The following is a 17865-nucleotide window of genomic DNA, read 5'->3' as shown; positions in this document are numbered from 1 at the left end:
AGCATCTTTCCATTCATAATTCAAAGAGTTAATAATGATGCTGATCATTTGAATATCTTCAATGTTATGGCCCCTTTCTCTCAATTCTGTTCTCAGTCCTTTCAGTTTGGTCAAATGCCCTCCAATTTGTTCACTAGGTTTCAATCTCGAACCGTGGAGTTCAGACATGAGTAAACATGAAGATTCAATTGAGATAGGCCTGTAGCAATTTTCCAATTCAGCCCAAATTTGTCGGGCTGTTGTGTTTGGTGGAAAAGTGACCTGCAGTTCAGTATCCATGGACATCAATAATGTTGTGCGAGCTCTTATCTCTAAATCTCTTATTGCATAAATCCAAGGTGGAGCAGGTGGGTTAAATACCATACAGTGCGTGCCTTCTCTAAGAAGCAATAATGTAATCTCACTGACCCAGGCTTTGTAATTGTGTCCTGACATTTTTAGTTTTGACTCACCAGTTAGTGGAGAGACAGAAAATGCCTGGTAAGGAGCCTGCACTTGGTACGCTGGCTGTGCTGGCAGAAATGCCTGTGGTATTTGCTGTGCCTGTTGTGGACCTAAAAATGGTCTTGGTTGTGCCATTGGTGGCCCCATTGGTGGGCCAGGAGGTGGCCCCATTTGCACTTGTGGCTGTGGCACATATGCAGGCATTTGTAGCTGCTGTGGCTGATGCACTGGAATCTGCTGTATTCCAGTTGCCATTTGTGCTTGACCTGCAATATTGGCATGACCTGCTGGAGATGCAGTCATTTGCCTTTGCTGTGTTCCATCTAAAAGGACACCAACACCGCCAGGGGGTGTTTGAGTTTGAGCCTGTGGAAACACTTGTGGCATTTCAGCTTCCTGTAGTAAATTACTTTTGCCAGCAGATGGTGCTGCACCTTTGGGCAGCTTTGCATACGTGGCATTGTATGCTTTAGAGTAGGAGTGGTTATGTAAGACATGTGTAACTTGATCAGGGAGACTTTCATGTGACGTATGCAGTGCTCTCTGCCTTAATTGGCCTGACACAAAATCCACCAGGGGGAGTGTCTTTGGCTCCGGAGAAGAAGGCAATATGGCGCTTTTTGAAAAATTTAAGTTATCTCCCATATCTTGCTCAAGCATAGATATAGCCATTTTTGCCTGGGATAGCTGCTGTTCATAGAGTTTTATACGGTCACGATAGGCTTTCATAGCCAGCTCATCCAGGGTGAGCTTAGAGCTTCGAGGAGAATAATGAATTGTTTCTCTCTCTGCGTGGGAGGAATTTTGCTCGGCAGTGTGCTTTAGCCTTGCATCGAGCATTACAAATTCAGAAGGTTCTGGGAAGACCTTTTCAGAGCTTGGAAGATCAGAAGAAAATGTTACTGACCTCAGTCGTAAATCATCATCTTCAAAAACAGCTTCTGTCTTATCTGTCTCCATTTCTGTTCCCACGGCTTTTTCTTGTTCCAGGCGTGTGGCTGTAGTAAGGGGCTGGAAATCTGGAAACCTCCTTTCTGCCACCTTCTCAGCAAAATACATTTTGTATTTCTTTTACTTCTGTTTCGGCATCTCAGCAATATAATTAGCGTACCTCAGTAGCTAAAAACTAATTGCCTATGCGCTCTTATCAGAAATAACAAAACAAGGAAAAAAGCCATAAATCATCCGAGAGCTACCAGATATCAGGGCATTTATTAATCCCATGTTTGGCTCTGGGACTAATTACCCTGGTTTAGAGGAGATGAATCGAGGCTCCTCCTTGTTGCAGTATTCTGAAAAGAAACGCGAAGGAAGGTTTCTAATAAAACTCATTTATTTGTTATAAAGAAAATAAAACACCTCACTAACTAAGAAAAGTTAATTGTTACATTTTGGAAATAATTTGGGCCAGCTGCCTTTCAGCAACCGGCACCCGTGGCAAGAGAACAAAGGAAAGAGTGTGTGAAGCAAGTGAAGGAATGTGGGTGGATGGACATGCGTAGTAGCTTACTGATAAGGAACTTGGCAAACTACAGTAAGTCTATTAGTCCAAAAATAATGAAGCTCAGCTGGGAAATAAAAAAACGCAGTGACAGCTCCTGCCCTATGGAATGAGCTGTCCCCGGACATAAGGAGAATCCCCGACCTCCGCATCTTCCGTTGTGCGCTGAAGACTTTATTGTATCAGCAAGCCGGCCTGACCGAATGAATTAACTTAAGTGGGTTTTAAAGGTTTTAAAGGGGTTTTAGCTAGGGGTTTTAAATACGGCCAATGCTTTAAATTATTTTAAATTGTTTTTAATTTTTGTGTTGGTATTTTTATCATGGCTGTACACCGCCCTGAGTCCTTCAGGAGAAGGGCTGTATAGAAATGTAATAAATGAATGAATGAATGAATGAATGAATGAATGAATGAATGAATGAATAAATAAATAGTTCTCTAATTTTCTTCTCCAACCATTTTATATATTTCTTTATATATATATATATATATTATGAGTATTTTATCCCTAAACTTCTCACTACTGCTTTCATTGCATCCCATATTACATCTATATTACTACCTCCCTCTTCAATTATAGGTCATATTTCTATTTTTTCTAAAATCTCTTTATTTTTAAAAATCCTCAAATCCATTCTCAATCTACTTGCCTGTTTATAATCACAATCTAGTTCCATTTCCATAGTTACCATTGCCTGGTCAAATATTTTAATTATTTTTATCTCTGCTTTCATTATTTTAGATAAAATTTCCAGTGTTAGATATATATATAATCTATTCTTGTAAAAAAATTTATGTCTACCAGAAAAATATGTATAATTCTTTTGATTACCATATAATTCTCTCCAAACATCTTTCAATCTATTTCTATTAATAAATTTTCTTAAATCTGTATTATTATACTTTATTTCCGCTTTTGATGAATTGAATTTGTCAATTCCACTGTCCATAACCATATTATAATCACTTGCCATTATCACATAACATTTTTTGGCTTCTTCTGTTTCTTTATATACCTTATTATAAAACTCTCTTTGATTTATATTAGGTACATACAGATTTGCTAAGGTAACCTCTTGTCCATAAATCAAGCCTTGAATTATAAGAAATCTTCCCATATCATCTCTTTTTATGGCTTTTATTATAAATTCATATCTTTTAGCTACAATGATTGCTACCCCTCTTGCTTATGTACCAAATGCCTTTTCATATATAGCAGCACAGTATAACCTAAGTTCATTCACCCTTTCTTTCTTTTGAAGTGTTTCTTGTAAAAATAAAACATCTATTTTCTCTTTGTTAATTGATTTTTCAATTCTTGCTTATTTATATTTTCCCCCCAAACCATGTACATTCCATATAGATACCTTCAACAATTTTCCCATCTATTCCTCATAATACATATTCCCTTTGGTCTCCATATGTGCTCTAAATATTATCCCAAAATGTAAATAACTTCTTACCCACCCATATACATATATAATGTCCCCCTTCCCTTCTTCAGGATATCTTCCTCCTCTCTGCTGCATAAGGCTCCCGGGGGGGGGGGGGTGAGAAGAAGAACCATCCATACACAGATTTTCGGTTGCACACTCTGCCTCCCTTAACCATCTTTACCCTATTTCTATACCCAAACATAGGTTATAACACATATCTCTTAATACAACTATTACAAATAGTTATATACTGTCTCTACAGTGACCTTGTAACCCCTGTTGCTTCATCCAGCCTCCCTTTCTCCTGTAGATCTTCTTTCTTCTTCTCCATCTCTCTTCTCGAAAATTTCAATATCTCATTTACTTTCTGGATCTGCTCCATGACTTCTTCTTTATTGATGATTCCGAGCTCCCTTAATTTGTCCATCAACTCCTAATTTGTTTCAACTCTATAAGATCTTCCACCATATGAAAATCTCAAAAAAATGGGATAACCCCAGCTATAATTAATATTATTTTTCTTCAATAATTGACAAACTTGATGTATCTCTCTCCTCTGTTGTAAAGTCTCACTACTTAAATCTGGAAAAACTAGTATCTGAACACTATCAAAGTCATATTTTGCAATTTATGCATCAATTGTTCTTTTTTTGCGTAAACCAGAGTTGTATCACAATATCTCTTGGCAATTTTCTTCTCAACCTTTTTGGGACAACTCTATGTATTACATCAATATCATATCTTGTAAAGGGGACACCTGGGAGGATAGAGGTAGTCCAGTCCAGTACTTCTTGGATCAATTTTGCTTCATTTTCTGCACTTTTCTCCAGATATCCATGTATCTTAACCAGCGCTGACGGTTCTGTATCTTAATCAAATCCTTTTTCACCTGATGCATCATAGTTATCTGGCTTTTTAACACCCTATCATGTTCTCCCATCTGAGTCCTCACTTTTGTAATATTTCCCTTATTAATCAGGACGCTAAGATTTTTATAGTAATATTGGCAAATAGATTGAATATATTTATACAGAATTATATTAAAAATGATCAATGTGGATTTATAAGAGGCTGACAAATATCAGACGTAGTAAGAAGAGTATTAAATATAGATTATTATATAAAGAATAAAAAATTAAAGGCAGGTGTATTAGCATTAGATATTTTTAAGGCCTTCGATTGTGTGGAATGGCCTACATTGAAGATATTAATAGAGAAGTTAGGTTTTGGAAAAATTTTTAGAAAAGTGATAAATCAACTATATTCGGAGAATAAAGCAAGAATACTTATAAATGATGGTGTTACAGAGACAATAACCTTAAGCCGGGGAATGAGACAGGGTTGCCCTTTATCCCCAGTTTTATTTGCATTATTGATGGAGGTTTTGGCAAATGCAATTAGGGAAGATTCATTGATTGAAGGAATTGGTGTACAGGAGAAAATTAAAATAAATTCATTTGCAGATGATACATTATTAACATTTCAAAGTCCCGTAATTATTATAGAGAGGATATATTTACACCTGAATGAATTTGGGAAATATAGTGGTTTACAAATAAACTGGGAAAAATCAGAAATGATGTTATATAACCATAGTAAAGAAGAAGTGTATTTATTGAAAGGAAAATATAAATTAAAAATAGTAGATAGTATTAAATATTTAGGTATTGACATCCAAAAAAATATTCAAGAGTTAAAATAAATTATGAAAAGTTAAAGATATAAAAGATAAAATAGATAAATATGTGAAAGTAAAATTATCATGGTTTGGAAGAATTGCAATGAAAAAAAGGAAAGTTTTACCAAAAATTAATTTTTTGTTTCGGATGATCCCAATTAAATTTTCGGCTCAAGAATGAAAACAAATACAGAGGTTGCTGGAGGTGTATTGTAATGTAGGTAAGTGAGCAAAAAATAAGTAAAGCATCAAGGTATGAACCATTTAAAAAGGGTGGGCTGGGTCTTCCAAATGTTAGAAATCATTGGGTAGCTAATCAATTAAAGGTCCCAGATATTATAGCATTAACTAGAGATTTAATATGGAGGGATATAGAGTTTGAAGAATTAAGGGAAATAGGTAATCCTATAGAAATATATTGGTTTAAAAAGGATTTTTAAAAATTGCTAAGAGGATTCAAAATCCCTTTTGAATTTGGGATTGTGATAGTGAACAAAAAATATGGGATATGGTGTTTAGGGAAATTAGAGGACCTTTGAATGTAAATTTAGATATGTCACCGAGGACTGCTTTACTGGTGCTGGTGGAAAAAGAGTATAAATGAAACAAAAAAGGAGTTGATTGTAAATTTGATAATGGCAGCTAGATTAGTGCTGGCTAAATATTGGGGACGAAATTGGGATATTCAAAGAAATGAGTGGGAAGACTTCTGGTTTGGCGTTGCGGTGAGACAGTTGGGGAAATAGCGGGCTCTGATGAGCGCCACGAAAACTCCGATTGCCGAACCGCTGCCGATGGGTCTTCGGACTGGAACCGTCCTGCAGAGATGGGGAAGAAAGGTGCCTCGGATGACCAAGAGAAACAGGCAAGTTCCTCGGAGGTCAGAGGGAACTCTCTCGGCGGCGGGGGGCGGCAGCCATGGCAGCAGCCACAAAGTTGGGACAACCGGGCTAAGTATAGAGCTGGAGAGAAGAAAGAAACGGAACGGAGTCTTTTTGAAGCCAGGTGAGTGACAGCCAATTCAGGCTTGAATAACAAGAGAAACATCTTACAACTATAATGTGTAATAACGCTAAGGAGCATTGGGGCAAAGAGGATTTTGAAATGTAATTTGGAAGAGACAAAAACCCAATTGAAAATTGATTTCTGAACAAACTAATTGGAAACTTTAAATAATTAGACATGGTTAAAAGATTGGAAAGAAATGAAGAGATCCTTTCCCCCCACCCCTTTTTTAAACGGCAAGAAAAATAAAAAGAATGGACAATAAGCTTTAAGAAGAAAAAAAAGGAATGTATAAATAAAAGGGGAAAAAAGAAAAAAAAGAAGTGAGAAGAGCTATTTAAATTTGGACTGGACTTTAAATATAATTTGATATTTTTAAATTGAAAAAGAAAAAAGAGAAGTCAAGTAAGATCGTGATGTAATGGAAACAAAATGGATACTTATTAAGCAATTGGAAATTGTGGATTGCAGAGAGACACCATCTGGAGTAAAAAGGAACATTGCAACTTGGTTCTTTGTTTTGGAAAATTGATACCAGATAATAAACGTAAGAACTTGTGTAGGAGGATTTTCTTGTCTACAAGAGGCTTGACTTTTGGAGGAATAAAAAAAGAAATAGAAGGGAATACAATGGAACTTTTATAATTGGAGCAACTATTTGATTTGGAGAATGGAAATAGAAGAAATAACTATAATATTGCACAGAGGACAAAATTTGAGGATATAAAAATCGAAATGGAGTATACATGTGTGGACAAGAAAATGAAGTTGGAGAAATAAGACATAGAAGTGGAAAATAAAGAAGATAAAGATATTGTGATTAAATATGAACAAATAATTGAAGATGTGAATACTAATAATATAAAGGAGGTCTCTAGAGATTATATTCAGATTAACAATAACACAATGATGATTATACTGAGATTAATAATGATATAATGATGATTATATGGCGATTAATACTGAATGATAAAAGAATAAAAGGTTGGAAAATATTAAGAAATTTAAAGAAGTCCAGGACCTGGATTTATAAAATGACTATATTGAGATAAACAAATATGAGAAGAATTATGTTATATATATTTAGAAATGAAATAGGGATTGAAGCTAAAATATATGGAAAATAGATTACATTAAAAGAAATATAGCAATGAATATAATGAACCAATTTTTTATTAAGATGTCAAAAGATACTATTTGAGGAAATTGATGGTTATAATAACTGGGATATTGTTTAAATACCTATAACAATTGTTATAATTTGAATATTTTTAATAATATAACTACAAAAGTAAAAGATGATTATGTTGGGAGTAACAGTGAGAAAAATAAAGATGATTACACTGGGATTAACAGTGAATAAAGATGATTACACAGATTAACAGTGAGAAAAATAAAGATAATTATGCTGGGATTAACAGTGGAATAAAGATGTATTTTGTACATTGGGATTAACAGTGGAAGGATAAAAGAAAAGGTTAAATTAGAAAACTGATAGCTATAATAATTGGGATATTATATGTATAACAATTGTGATAATTTGAACATTTATTACCTAAGTGAAAAAGAAAAGAAAATTGAAATAATATATGATTATGATTTATAAACAAAAATTACTTAATTGGTGTTATATAAATGGTATGGTTTGCTAGATAGAATTTAGGATGATTGGGAAATTGTGTTAAAAAGCATTATTTGAACTAAGAACTATGTTTAAATGTTAAATTGCTATATTTCTAAAATTAAAAAGATAAGATTTAAATTTGATAAAGTAATAATGGAATAAAGATTTAATGAGCATAATGATATATAAATATGTTTGAATTGTATTGTTAATAATGAGGATTTAGGGTAAGAATTGTTGTATTATGAGGTATTAATTGAATTAAGAATTAAGGTGGGTTAATAGAAGGGTAATTGTTTTGATTAAGTAAATATGTGTTAATTTTTTTTAAGATGGTATTAGTTGAATATGTGATATAAGATTTAGAAATAAGTGCTATGGCAAAATAGTATAGATAAAATTTTGTTAAAGATTTTGTTAAAAATTGAACAAAGTGTTTACCAGATCAAAGCTCTGTTCCAAAAGGATGTAATTTGTATTTTTGGAAAAAAATAAAAAAACTTTTTGCAAAAAAAAAAAGAAAAGAAAGAAATGAGTGGGATAATGAAATCTGGAGTATGGCAACAAATGATAAATTAACAACAGAAATGAAATTTTAAAAAGGGATGATTAAAGTAAATAATTATATTGAAATATTGGGGGATTTTATAAAAACAGTAAAGGGATTAAGCCTAGTCAAGAGGGGATAAGGGCACGATTGGAATACATTGTGTATCTTTTAGCTGATATAGAAAGAGAAATATAAGGGGGGAAAAAGGGTCTCCAGGGGAGGTGCACTGTAATTGTATTTCCCGCCCTTTTTTAGATTTACATGTATGATGTTTGTATTATTTGTATTTAAAATAAAAATTATAAAAAAACCAACAATATTTCAAAGTTACCACGACTTGGAAAAAGTTATTTACAACCGTGCACTTATGACCATTGCACCACTTCCACGATCATATGATTACAATTTGGGCACTTGGCAACTGACTCATGTTTACAGCAAGTTGTAACATCTTGTGGTCATGTGATTGCAACAAGAGCCTTGGTAGTACAGTGGTTTAAAGCACCCTGTTATTAACACAGCTGCCTGCAATTACTGCAGGTTCGAATCTTACCAGGCTCAAGGTTGACTCAGCCTTCCATCCTTTCTAAGGTAGGTTAAATGAGGACCCAGTTTGTGGGGGCAATAAGCTGACTTTGTATAAAAATGTACAAAAGTATAAAGGCTATTGCTTAACGCATTGTAAGCCGCCCTGAGTCTCCGGAGAAGGGCGGCATATAAATCAAATAAAAAAAAAAATTGTGACCTTTGGGCAAACCGGATTTGCTTAACAACTGTGGTGATTTAATGACTGCATGATTTACTTAACAACCATTAACAACAAGAATAGCTTGACTCCCTCTTCTTTGTGGCACCCAATATCTCAGGGGCTGCCACAAAGGAGAGGAAGTCAAGCTATTATCCAAGCACCTTTAAAAAAAAATTTAAATCGAAATTTTAATCTGTTTTAAATTATTGGGATTTTTAATTATCTTGGGCTAAATTATTTAATCTGGTTTTAATTATGTTTTTAACTTTTGTATCTATGTATTTTATTTTGTGCCTGTTCACCGCCCTGAGTCTTTCGGGAGTAGGGCGGTATATAAATCTAATAAAACAAACAAACAAACAAACAAACAAACAAACAAACAAACAAACAAACAAACCTGAAGGTAGGACAAGAAGCAATGGGTGGAAACTAATCAAGGAGAGAAGCAACTTAGAACTAAGGAGAAATTTCCTGGCAGCTAGAATAATTAATCAGTGGAACAACTTGCCTCCAGAAGTTGTGAATGCTCCAACACTGGAAGTTTTTAAGAAGATGTTGGATAACCATTTGTCTGAAGTGGTGTAGCGTTTCTGCCTAAGCAGGGGGTTGGACTAGAAGACCTCCAAGGTCCCTTCCAATTCTGTTATTCTATTCTATTCATTGTAAAAATTGTCATAAAATCAAATCCAATTTGACTTATGACCATAATGGAAAGTCTAGTCCCCATTGTGTTCATAAATTGAGGACTATCTGTATTAACCACTGTTTTAACCACTTATTTGTGTCCAAAATATTGAAGAGTACTGGATTTTAAGACTTATAAATTTGCTTGCTTCTAGTTGTTTGCAGATCTGTTGCTTGATTATCTTTCCTAGGATCTTGCCAGATATTGATGTCAATTTGATTGGTCTGTAGTTTTCTGGATCCATTTCCCCCTCTTTTTTGAAGATGGGAACCATATCAGCTCTTTTCCAGTCCTCTGGTAGTTCCCAGGTGCTCCAGGGTATTTGAAAGATATGTTTCAATGGTTCCAAGATCATGTCTGCCAGCTCATTTAGAACTCATCTGGTAATTTGAACACATTTATGGTGGATAGGTGTTCTCTTACCATTTTCTTGCCTATTTTAATTTCTATTCCTGGTCTGTCTTTTATGATTTTCCATGGCGATGCTGCGCAATTCCTCATTGGGATCTCCCTCACATCTTGCTAGGGACTGAGAGTGTGCTGTGCCTTTAAATCTTCTGCTGGCCACTCCTCCCTGGCTCCTCAGCACGGCAGTTTATTTCTCTCAGTCTTAGTGTAGGGACGTGAGTATAGTTTCTCTCACCTCAGTGAGACTTTTTTTGCCTTTTACTAGTATTTTCCTTTCTGTGCTGTAAATAGTGTATAGTCTAATAGTGTATATAGTTGATAATTTACTGTTTAGTTATTAGCGTGGGAGCGTTTTTTCTCCAGAGAGGCTGCTGCGGTGGCAGCAGGCCCCTGGCTGCTGCCGTGGGCGCCGTTTCTAATTAACTTGGACGCCCCGGCTTCTTTCAGCAGCGATCTGAGCCTCCCTCGTTTGGAGCTCTGGACAGCCCTCGCGCTGTTTTTCCTTGCCGCCGGCGCGCGTTTGGGGCCGCTGGTCAGCTGGTCGTCCCGGCGCCGCCATTTTCGCTCCCAAATTAGTTGGCGGTTGCAGAGTACCTGCTCGGGGGCCCTGAGTACAGACTCTGCCTTATCATTTGCCTCGCGACGCTCAGGGGGCGGAAGCCTCTCGCGCCTTACATCTGGAAGATTTTGGCTGACTGTTGGAAGGTGATCGGATCCCTTACAGCTGCTGATCTTTAGAGTTAATTTTGTTTCTGTGAATATCTGCGGTGACTCATTGGCGAGGCTGCGCTTTCAGGGGCGTTTGTTTCCTGGCGCTTATTGAATTTCCTCAACTGAAGGCTGCGTTGGAGTGAGTATGTGTCCTGTCAGGGGAGCTTTCTGCCATTAATTTGGTGCCTTTTCTGTTGCGGCAGCCATTTTGAGGGAGAATTTTAGTGCCTGTTCTGAGGCCGTAATTTTTCCCTTTCTCCTCAGGATTGTCCTTGGAGACTCCTGGTAGTCTTTAACCGTCATGGCCGACCAGGAATTTTCATCTGACCCTGAACAGGCTCCCGTTCCTCCCAGGCCTAAGAAGGCCTCAAAAAAGAGGCCTGCTGCACAAGCTTCAGCCTCTTCAGCCAGTCAGCCCTTATCTATTACAGCCAGGGAGGAACAGAGGAGACACAACGCTCTAGAGAAACAATTTTCCAGGGCCCAAAAACAGGCATAACTCATAGGGGAGGTGGTTCTGGAGCCTCCCCCTCCTCAACCGGATCCATTGGGCTCAGAGACGACCCAGCTGGCATCACAAGATATGCCTTCTGATTTACCTCAGGCACCCATGTTGTCTGATAGGCCGGGACCTTCAGCGTCATTTACACCCATGGCGGCTGGTCTCAGGCCTCAGGAGGCTTTAGGTTGGCCACCACATTTAGACTTTCAAGCCTTATTCACAGATGCACTGGCTAAGGCAATCACCTCAGGCCTTCAACAAGGGGGACAGCCCCAGTTTGGGTATCATACCTGTCAGATGCCAGCTCCTTCCAGGCCGGCTTGTGGGCATCATCCTACTACGCATCCTCCCCCTCCTCCCCCCTCCCCCTCCTCCCCTGCCGGCCCAGGCGATCCAACCTTCCTTGGGGGCTCCAAGTGAGGTATCATACTCAACTGAGGGAGAACAGGTTGAGCCAGAGTTCTCAGATGATGAGGAAGTGACCCCTGAGAGACCGGCCTTTGCCACCTTGTTCAGGCCAGCTGTCTTTAAGACTTTACTCAGAAAGGCTAAAGCAGCTACAAACATGGGTACCATCGTCAACCCTAACCTTCAGGGTTCTTCTGATACACAACCGCATGGCGAGCTTTTCGCTGTTCCTGCTCCTGATCATGACTATATCCCGTGCCCTGATTTATTTAAAGAGGTCATTAAAAGACAGTGGGAATCGCCCGGGGTTCTGTCGGCTCCCAGCGGGCACGATAAAAAGCTGTATTGTGCTGACCCAGCTCTGGAGGCCCTTCTCAACCTTCCATCAGTAGATCCTCCTGTTGTGAGTCTATCCTCTTCGGCTGTCTTATCATCTGACGCTGTGGAGGTGTTGAAAGCTGATGAACGTAAGACGGAGGTTTCCTTCCGTAAAATGCACCAAGCCGCAGCCTGGGCGGTGAAAGCTGCAACATCTGCCTCCTTCTTTAACAGAGCCACCTTAATATGGCTTCGGCAGTTGCAGGAGAGGTTGCCACCGGGGGACACCAGAATTGCCCAGGATTTCAACAAATTGGTGGCCGCTACAGAATATTCAGCGGATGCATCCTTGGATGCGGCCCGGTTTGCAGCCAGGGCCATGGCTTCTTCCATCTCCTCACGTAGACTTCTGTGGCTTAAACCCTGGAAGGCTGACTCCAAATCAAAGTGGAGATTAGCATCTGCCCCTTACCACGGGTCCTCTTTATTTGGGGAAGCATTGGATCCAATTTTAATAGAAGGGAAAGATAAACGTAAGGTCTTGCCTGTTTCTTACAGTAGGCAAGAGCGCAGGTTCACACCTTATAGTCAAAGGCAGCCCTTTCGGGCAGAGTCAGGGCCCAGGGGGTCCTATTATGGTCGACAGTATTCACAAGGATATTCACAAGGATCCGACCGCTTTGCAGGAAGGCAGGGCAATAGTGACAGAGGGAGGTTCCAATCCTCTTCCAGACGACCCTTTAAGGGAGCCGGAGCCGGACCCCGTTCTTCCAGAAGGGGAAAATGACTCCTTCGAACCTTTCCCAATTGGGGGGCGGCTTCTTCACTTTCTACCCCAATGGGAGATCTCCACTTCCGACCCTTGGGTTCATCGTACTGTGGGGGTAGGATTGACTCTGGAATTTTGGACCCTTCCCAAACGTGTTTTTGTTCGTTCCCCAGTGCCCCGACGTCGAGACAAACTGAACAATCTCAACTCAGAAATCCAGCACCTTCTTCGGATTGGAGCAATAGAGGAAGTTCCTCTATCGCAACGGGGGAAGGGAGTTTATTCTCTCCTGTTTTTGGTTCCCAAGGCCTCGGGGGGGGGGTGGAGGGCCATCTTGAATCTCAAGTACCTCAACAAGTTCATCAGGTACAAGAGATTCAAGATGCAGTCCCTCCGAACCATTCTGGGTTGCATTCGGAAGGGAGATGTTATGACTTCCATCGATTTGCAGGAAGCTTACTTGCATGTACCAATCCACCCTCACCATCGCAAGTACCTCCGCTTTGTGTACAACAGCCAACATTATCAGTACCGGGCGATGCCCTTCGGGCTTTCGTCTGCTCCGAGGGTGTTCACCAAACTGTTAGCAGCAGTTGCTGCCACCATTCGGTTAATTCCAATCCGCATATTGTGCTATCTCGACAATATTTTAATTTTGTCCAATTCCCCCCTTCAAGCTCAGCAGGACATGCAGCGGGTCTGTCGGGCCCTGGAACTCCATGGCTTCTCTATAAACCACAAAAAGAGCCACCTCTCCCCGACCAGGTCCATCATTCATCTGGGAACCCGCATCGACTCAGAGGCGCTTCAGGTGTTCCTCACGGAAGAGCGACGGAGGAACATCACAGACTTGGTCCGGCATACCCTGTCTTTGAGGCGGGTGTCTCTGATAACTTTATCTCAGTTGCTCGGCAAGTTTATTTCCTGTTTAGATATAGTTCCGTGGGCACACCGTCACTCGAGGCCACTCCAGTGGTTCCTCCTGCCCTTCCAGCGCCGGGGCCTGGGTTCTTCCAAGATCGCGGTGTTGCTTCCGAGCCCAGTACAGGGGTCTCTCCAGTGGTGGATGTCGGACGCTCTCTCCAGAGGTTGCCACTTCCACGTGGTCTCCAGGTTAGTGATTACCACGGACGCCAGTCTGTCCAGCTGGGGTGGTCATCTGGGCTCTCTGGTGGTCCAGGGACTCTGGTCGATGGCAGACTCTCAGGACAATATCAACGTTCTGGAATTGAGAGCCGTGCATCTGACACTGCTGCATTTTCAACAGTCCCTCCTCCACCGGCATGTCCTTGTCCTCATGGACAGTATGTCAGCAAAAGCCCACATCAATCGGGAGGGGGGTACCCAATCCCCTGCTCTCATGAGGGAGGCGGAAGCATTGTTGGACTGGGCGGAGATTCATGTGTTGTCTCTGAGGGCGGAGCACATTTCCGGGAAGGTGAACATCACTGCGGACTGGCTGAGCAGACAACATCTGGACCAGTCGGAGTGGAGGTTGCATCCCGACCTGTTTCGGGAGCTGACACGTCGGTTCGGCCTTTCCCTGGTGGACCTCTTTGCCAGTCCGGACAACGCACAGCTACCGAGGTTTGTCACACGGTTCCCTTGCCCGGGGGCCGAAACTTGCGACGCCCTGAGGAGTCCCTGGCCTCAGGGCCTCCTTTATGCCTTTCCCCCCATCCCACTGATTCCAAGGGTGATCCGAAAACTGTTGTCAGAGAAAGCGGATCTGTTGCTGGTCGCTCCCCACTGGCCTCGGCGTCCCTGGTTCGCCGACTTGGTGAGCCTCTCCGTAGATCGACCGTGGCGCATTCCCCAGGACCAGGTCTCGCTCAGTCGGGGCGGTTCTACATCCAAGCCCCCAGTGGCTGCAATTAGCCGTATGGCGCTTGAGCGGGTCCGCCTGAGGAAAGATAACATCTCAAATGACACCATCCTTACCATCCAAGCAGCCAGACGCCCGTCCACCGTCCAAATTTATGACGCCTCCTGGAGGGCCTTTTGCCTTTGGTGTGCCTCCCAGCATACGGACCCTACGTCCGCAACTGTACCTGACGTTATAGACATCCTCCAAGCGGGCCTCGCCAAAGGTCTTGCCCCCTCTACCCTCAAAAGACAGGTGGCTGCTTTAGCAACTGTCCTTGTGCCAGGGGATTCCGGCTCGCTGACTCTGGATCCCCGTATTCGTAGCTTTTTAAGGGGTGCTACGAATCTCCGGCCTCCTCCCATTCGTAGATACCCTACTTGGGACTTACCTCTTGTTTTGAACTCTCTTACGATTGATCCTTTCGAGCCGTTAGCCTCTGTTAGCCTTAAGTTTTTGTCTCTGAAGCTGGCCTTTTTACTTGCCATCACGTCAGCTCGGAGAGTCTCTGAACTAGCCGCCCTGTCAATTCGCAGTGACCTTTGTATTTTTAAACCCAATTTGGTTGTCCTTAGACTAGACCCCTCGTTTGTTCCCAAAATCAATTCGGTTTTCCATAGACAACAGGAGGTTATCCTCCCTGACTTTTGTCCTGAACCCCGGCACCCTTTAGAGACCCAATGGCATACCCTCGACGTACGCCGGGCACTACGCCGTTATATTGCCAGGACTGCCGCTTTTCGTAAGTCAGAATCACTCTTCGTGTCCTTCCACCCGGCAACCATGGGCCAACGGGTGTCATCTCAAACCATAGCCAGATGGATCAGGGCCTGTATCTCCGCGGCCTATGTCGCTAGGGGCAAGCAGGTGCCAGGGCGAATTTGGGCACATTCAACACGCAGTGCAGCCACGTCGGCGGCGTGGTCAACTCAAGCGTCTATCCTGGACATTTGCCGAACTGCCACGTGGACATCGCTCTCACCTTTTGTTCGCCATTATAAGATCGATACCTTCGCCTCTGCAGACGCTTCATTTGGCCGGAGGGTATTGCAATCTGTCCACTCCCCTGGGATCCTGGGACCCAGCCAGCCTCCCCCCCAATAAACGGGTACTTGGGCATATCCCAATGAGGAATTGCGCAGCATCACCATGGAAAATGAACGTTGTCTCACCTGAACGTTCTTTTTCAGGGCGATGCTAAGCAATTCATCCCTCCTCTCAGGCTGTCTGGGACGGGAGCGGGTTCTTTCCTGTTTTTCCTCCTCAGATCACGACTACTATGGGGTACCTTCGAGAAATAAACTGCCGTGCTGAGGAGCCAGGGAGGAGTGGCCAGCAGAAGATTTAAAGGCACAGCACACTCTCAGTCCCTAGCAAGATGTGAGGGAGATCCCAATGAGGAATTGCTTAGCATTGCCCCGAAAAGGAACGTTCAGGTGAGACAACGTTCATTCTGTTTTTGATAGGTTAGGTTGTGCTATTTTTTTCTTGCTAGAAGAGCATTGCCAAAAATAAATTAAGTAGCTTTGCTTTCTCCTTGCTGTTCATCACCTCCTTGCCATCTTCTCTCATTAGTGAACTGATTGTTTTCTTGACTTTTTTTCTTGTTTTTTAATGTTGATTGTATGTATTTGTTTATTGAATAGCCCGAAGGCCTTTTCAAACAAAACAGAAAAGAAAAAGGGAAAAAGACAAAACAGTTACAGAAATAACAATCTAAAAATATATGATGTATGACATTAAAATTTTACAATATCAGATTTCAATAGGTAAGTTGCCAAGACTAGATAACCCAAATAAGATAGCTCCTCTCTAACTCAGCTCATCTTTCTTACAATCAATGAAATTCTTTTCGATATAACTGGCTCGTATTGCTGTCATCCTTTTAAGATAGCGAGTGATAGCCCTTACCAGGGGAGGAGAGTCTGCCTTCAACAGAAATGATAATTTATGCCTTATATTCCAGTGGGGAAATTTATTTATAATTGGGGACAGATATTGTTTTCTTACTTCCTCATATAGCCTACATTCAAATATTATATGCGCCGTGTCCTCCACGACATTTACCCCATATATACATGTTCTTTTGTCATACGGGATTTTCCGGTAATGGCTGAATTTAACGTTGGTATCTAAAAGTTCGAATCTAAACTTAACAAATAACTGTCTCTCCACTGATGGCATTTCTAGATGTAAATACTTTTCCAGGGTGAAAGTTGTTTTAACTGCTGTCAGCAGTTTAAGGGAGTGATTAGTTGAAAGAGTTGCCATGTCCATTTGCCCATGTATATCTTTAATCCGTTGTTTAACTTGCTTCAGTGTGTCACACAACGGGAACCCTACGCCATATCGATTCAATATTTCTGACAGCCGGGTTAGCCAGGAATACCTTTGAGGATTTGAAATCTGCTGTTCCTCTAGGCAGATTTTGGGGAGTCTGCTGGCTTCCATCTGAGTCATTTTTAGCCAGTAGGCTACCGCCCTAGTGATTGTATAGGTGTACAGTGAGAAATGTCCCAATTCAGCTCTGACGGCTGCAGCTGAAGTGGAATTGTTTACCCTGAGCATCCTCCTTAACAAATTATTTTGAGTTCTCTCCAATATGGGGGCCTCTGTAAGACCCCAAATTTCGGCACCATAGAGCATGATTGGAACAAGTTTAGCCTGAAAGACTTTACGAAGAGGTAAAATGGAGGTTGGTTGGATACGTTTACTTAATTTGGATACAAGGCTTGCTCCTGCTCTGACCTTTTGAGAAAGGTATTGATGGTGCGGAGTCCAACCTCCTGCACTGGAAAAAACAATTCCAAGATAAGTATATTGGGTAACTTGCTCAATCTTTGTGTCATTATGTAGGCTGGTGGCCCCCAGGGGGAGGGCCTTCTCTGTGGGGGCTCCCACCCTCTGGAATCAGTTGCCCCCGGAGATAAGAAGAATCCAGGACCTCAATGCCTTCCGGCGTTCCCTGAAAACCCATCTTTTTCAACAAGCCGGGTTGGCCTAAGAAGAAATTTTTAAAATTTTTAAATTCTTTTAATTAGTCTGTGATTCTTAACTTTCGGGCCAAAATTTATATATATTTTTAAATGTTTTAATATTTGTATTCTATGTTTTTTATCTTGGCTGTACACCGCCCTGAGTCCTCAGGGAGAAGGGCGGTATATAAATTGGAAATTAAATTAAATTAAATTAAATTAATCTGCCAATTATGCTT

At 41.1% G+C, this 17865-nt stretch overlaps 1 protein-coding gene across 10 annotated transcripts in view; it reads left to right on the top strand.

Annotated features, from left to right (window-relative positions):
- Positions 1-17865, top strand: part of HECW1 (HECT, C2 and WW domain containing E3 ubiquitin protein ligase 1) — a 296682-nt gene that overhangs the window by 69503 nt on the left and 209314 nt on the right. Inside the window, exon 1 of one of the 10 annotated variants that reach the window (XM_060691822.2) lies at positions 13465-16087. The exons of the other annotated variants lie outside the window; for them this stretch is intronic. The gene's annotated coding sequence lies outside the window, so the exon portion shown is untranslated. Of the gene's footprint in view, positions 1-13464; positions 16088-17865 lie in introns of those variants that run through there. 10 annotated transcript variants of the gene reach the window in all.

This window comes from Pantherophis guttatus, chromosome 4 (genome assembly GCF_059756535.1).
Source record: "Pantherophis guttatus breed Tessera chromosome 4, ASM5975653v1, whole genome shotgun sequence".
In the NCBI taxonomy this organism is placed as follows: domain Eukaryota; kingdom Metazoa; phylum Chordata; class Lepidosauria; order Squamata; family Colubridae; genus Pantherophis; species Pantherophis guttatus.
This window is presented reverse-complemented; position numbering and strand designations above follow the sequence as displayed.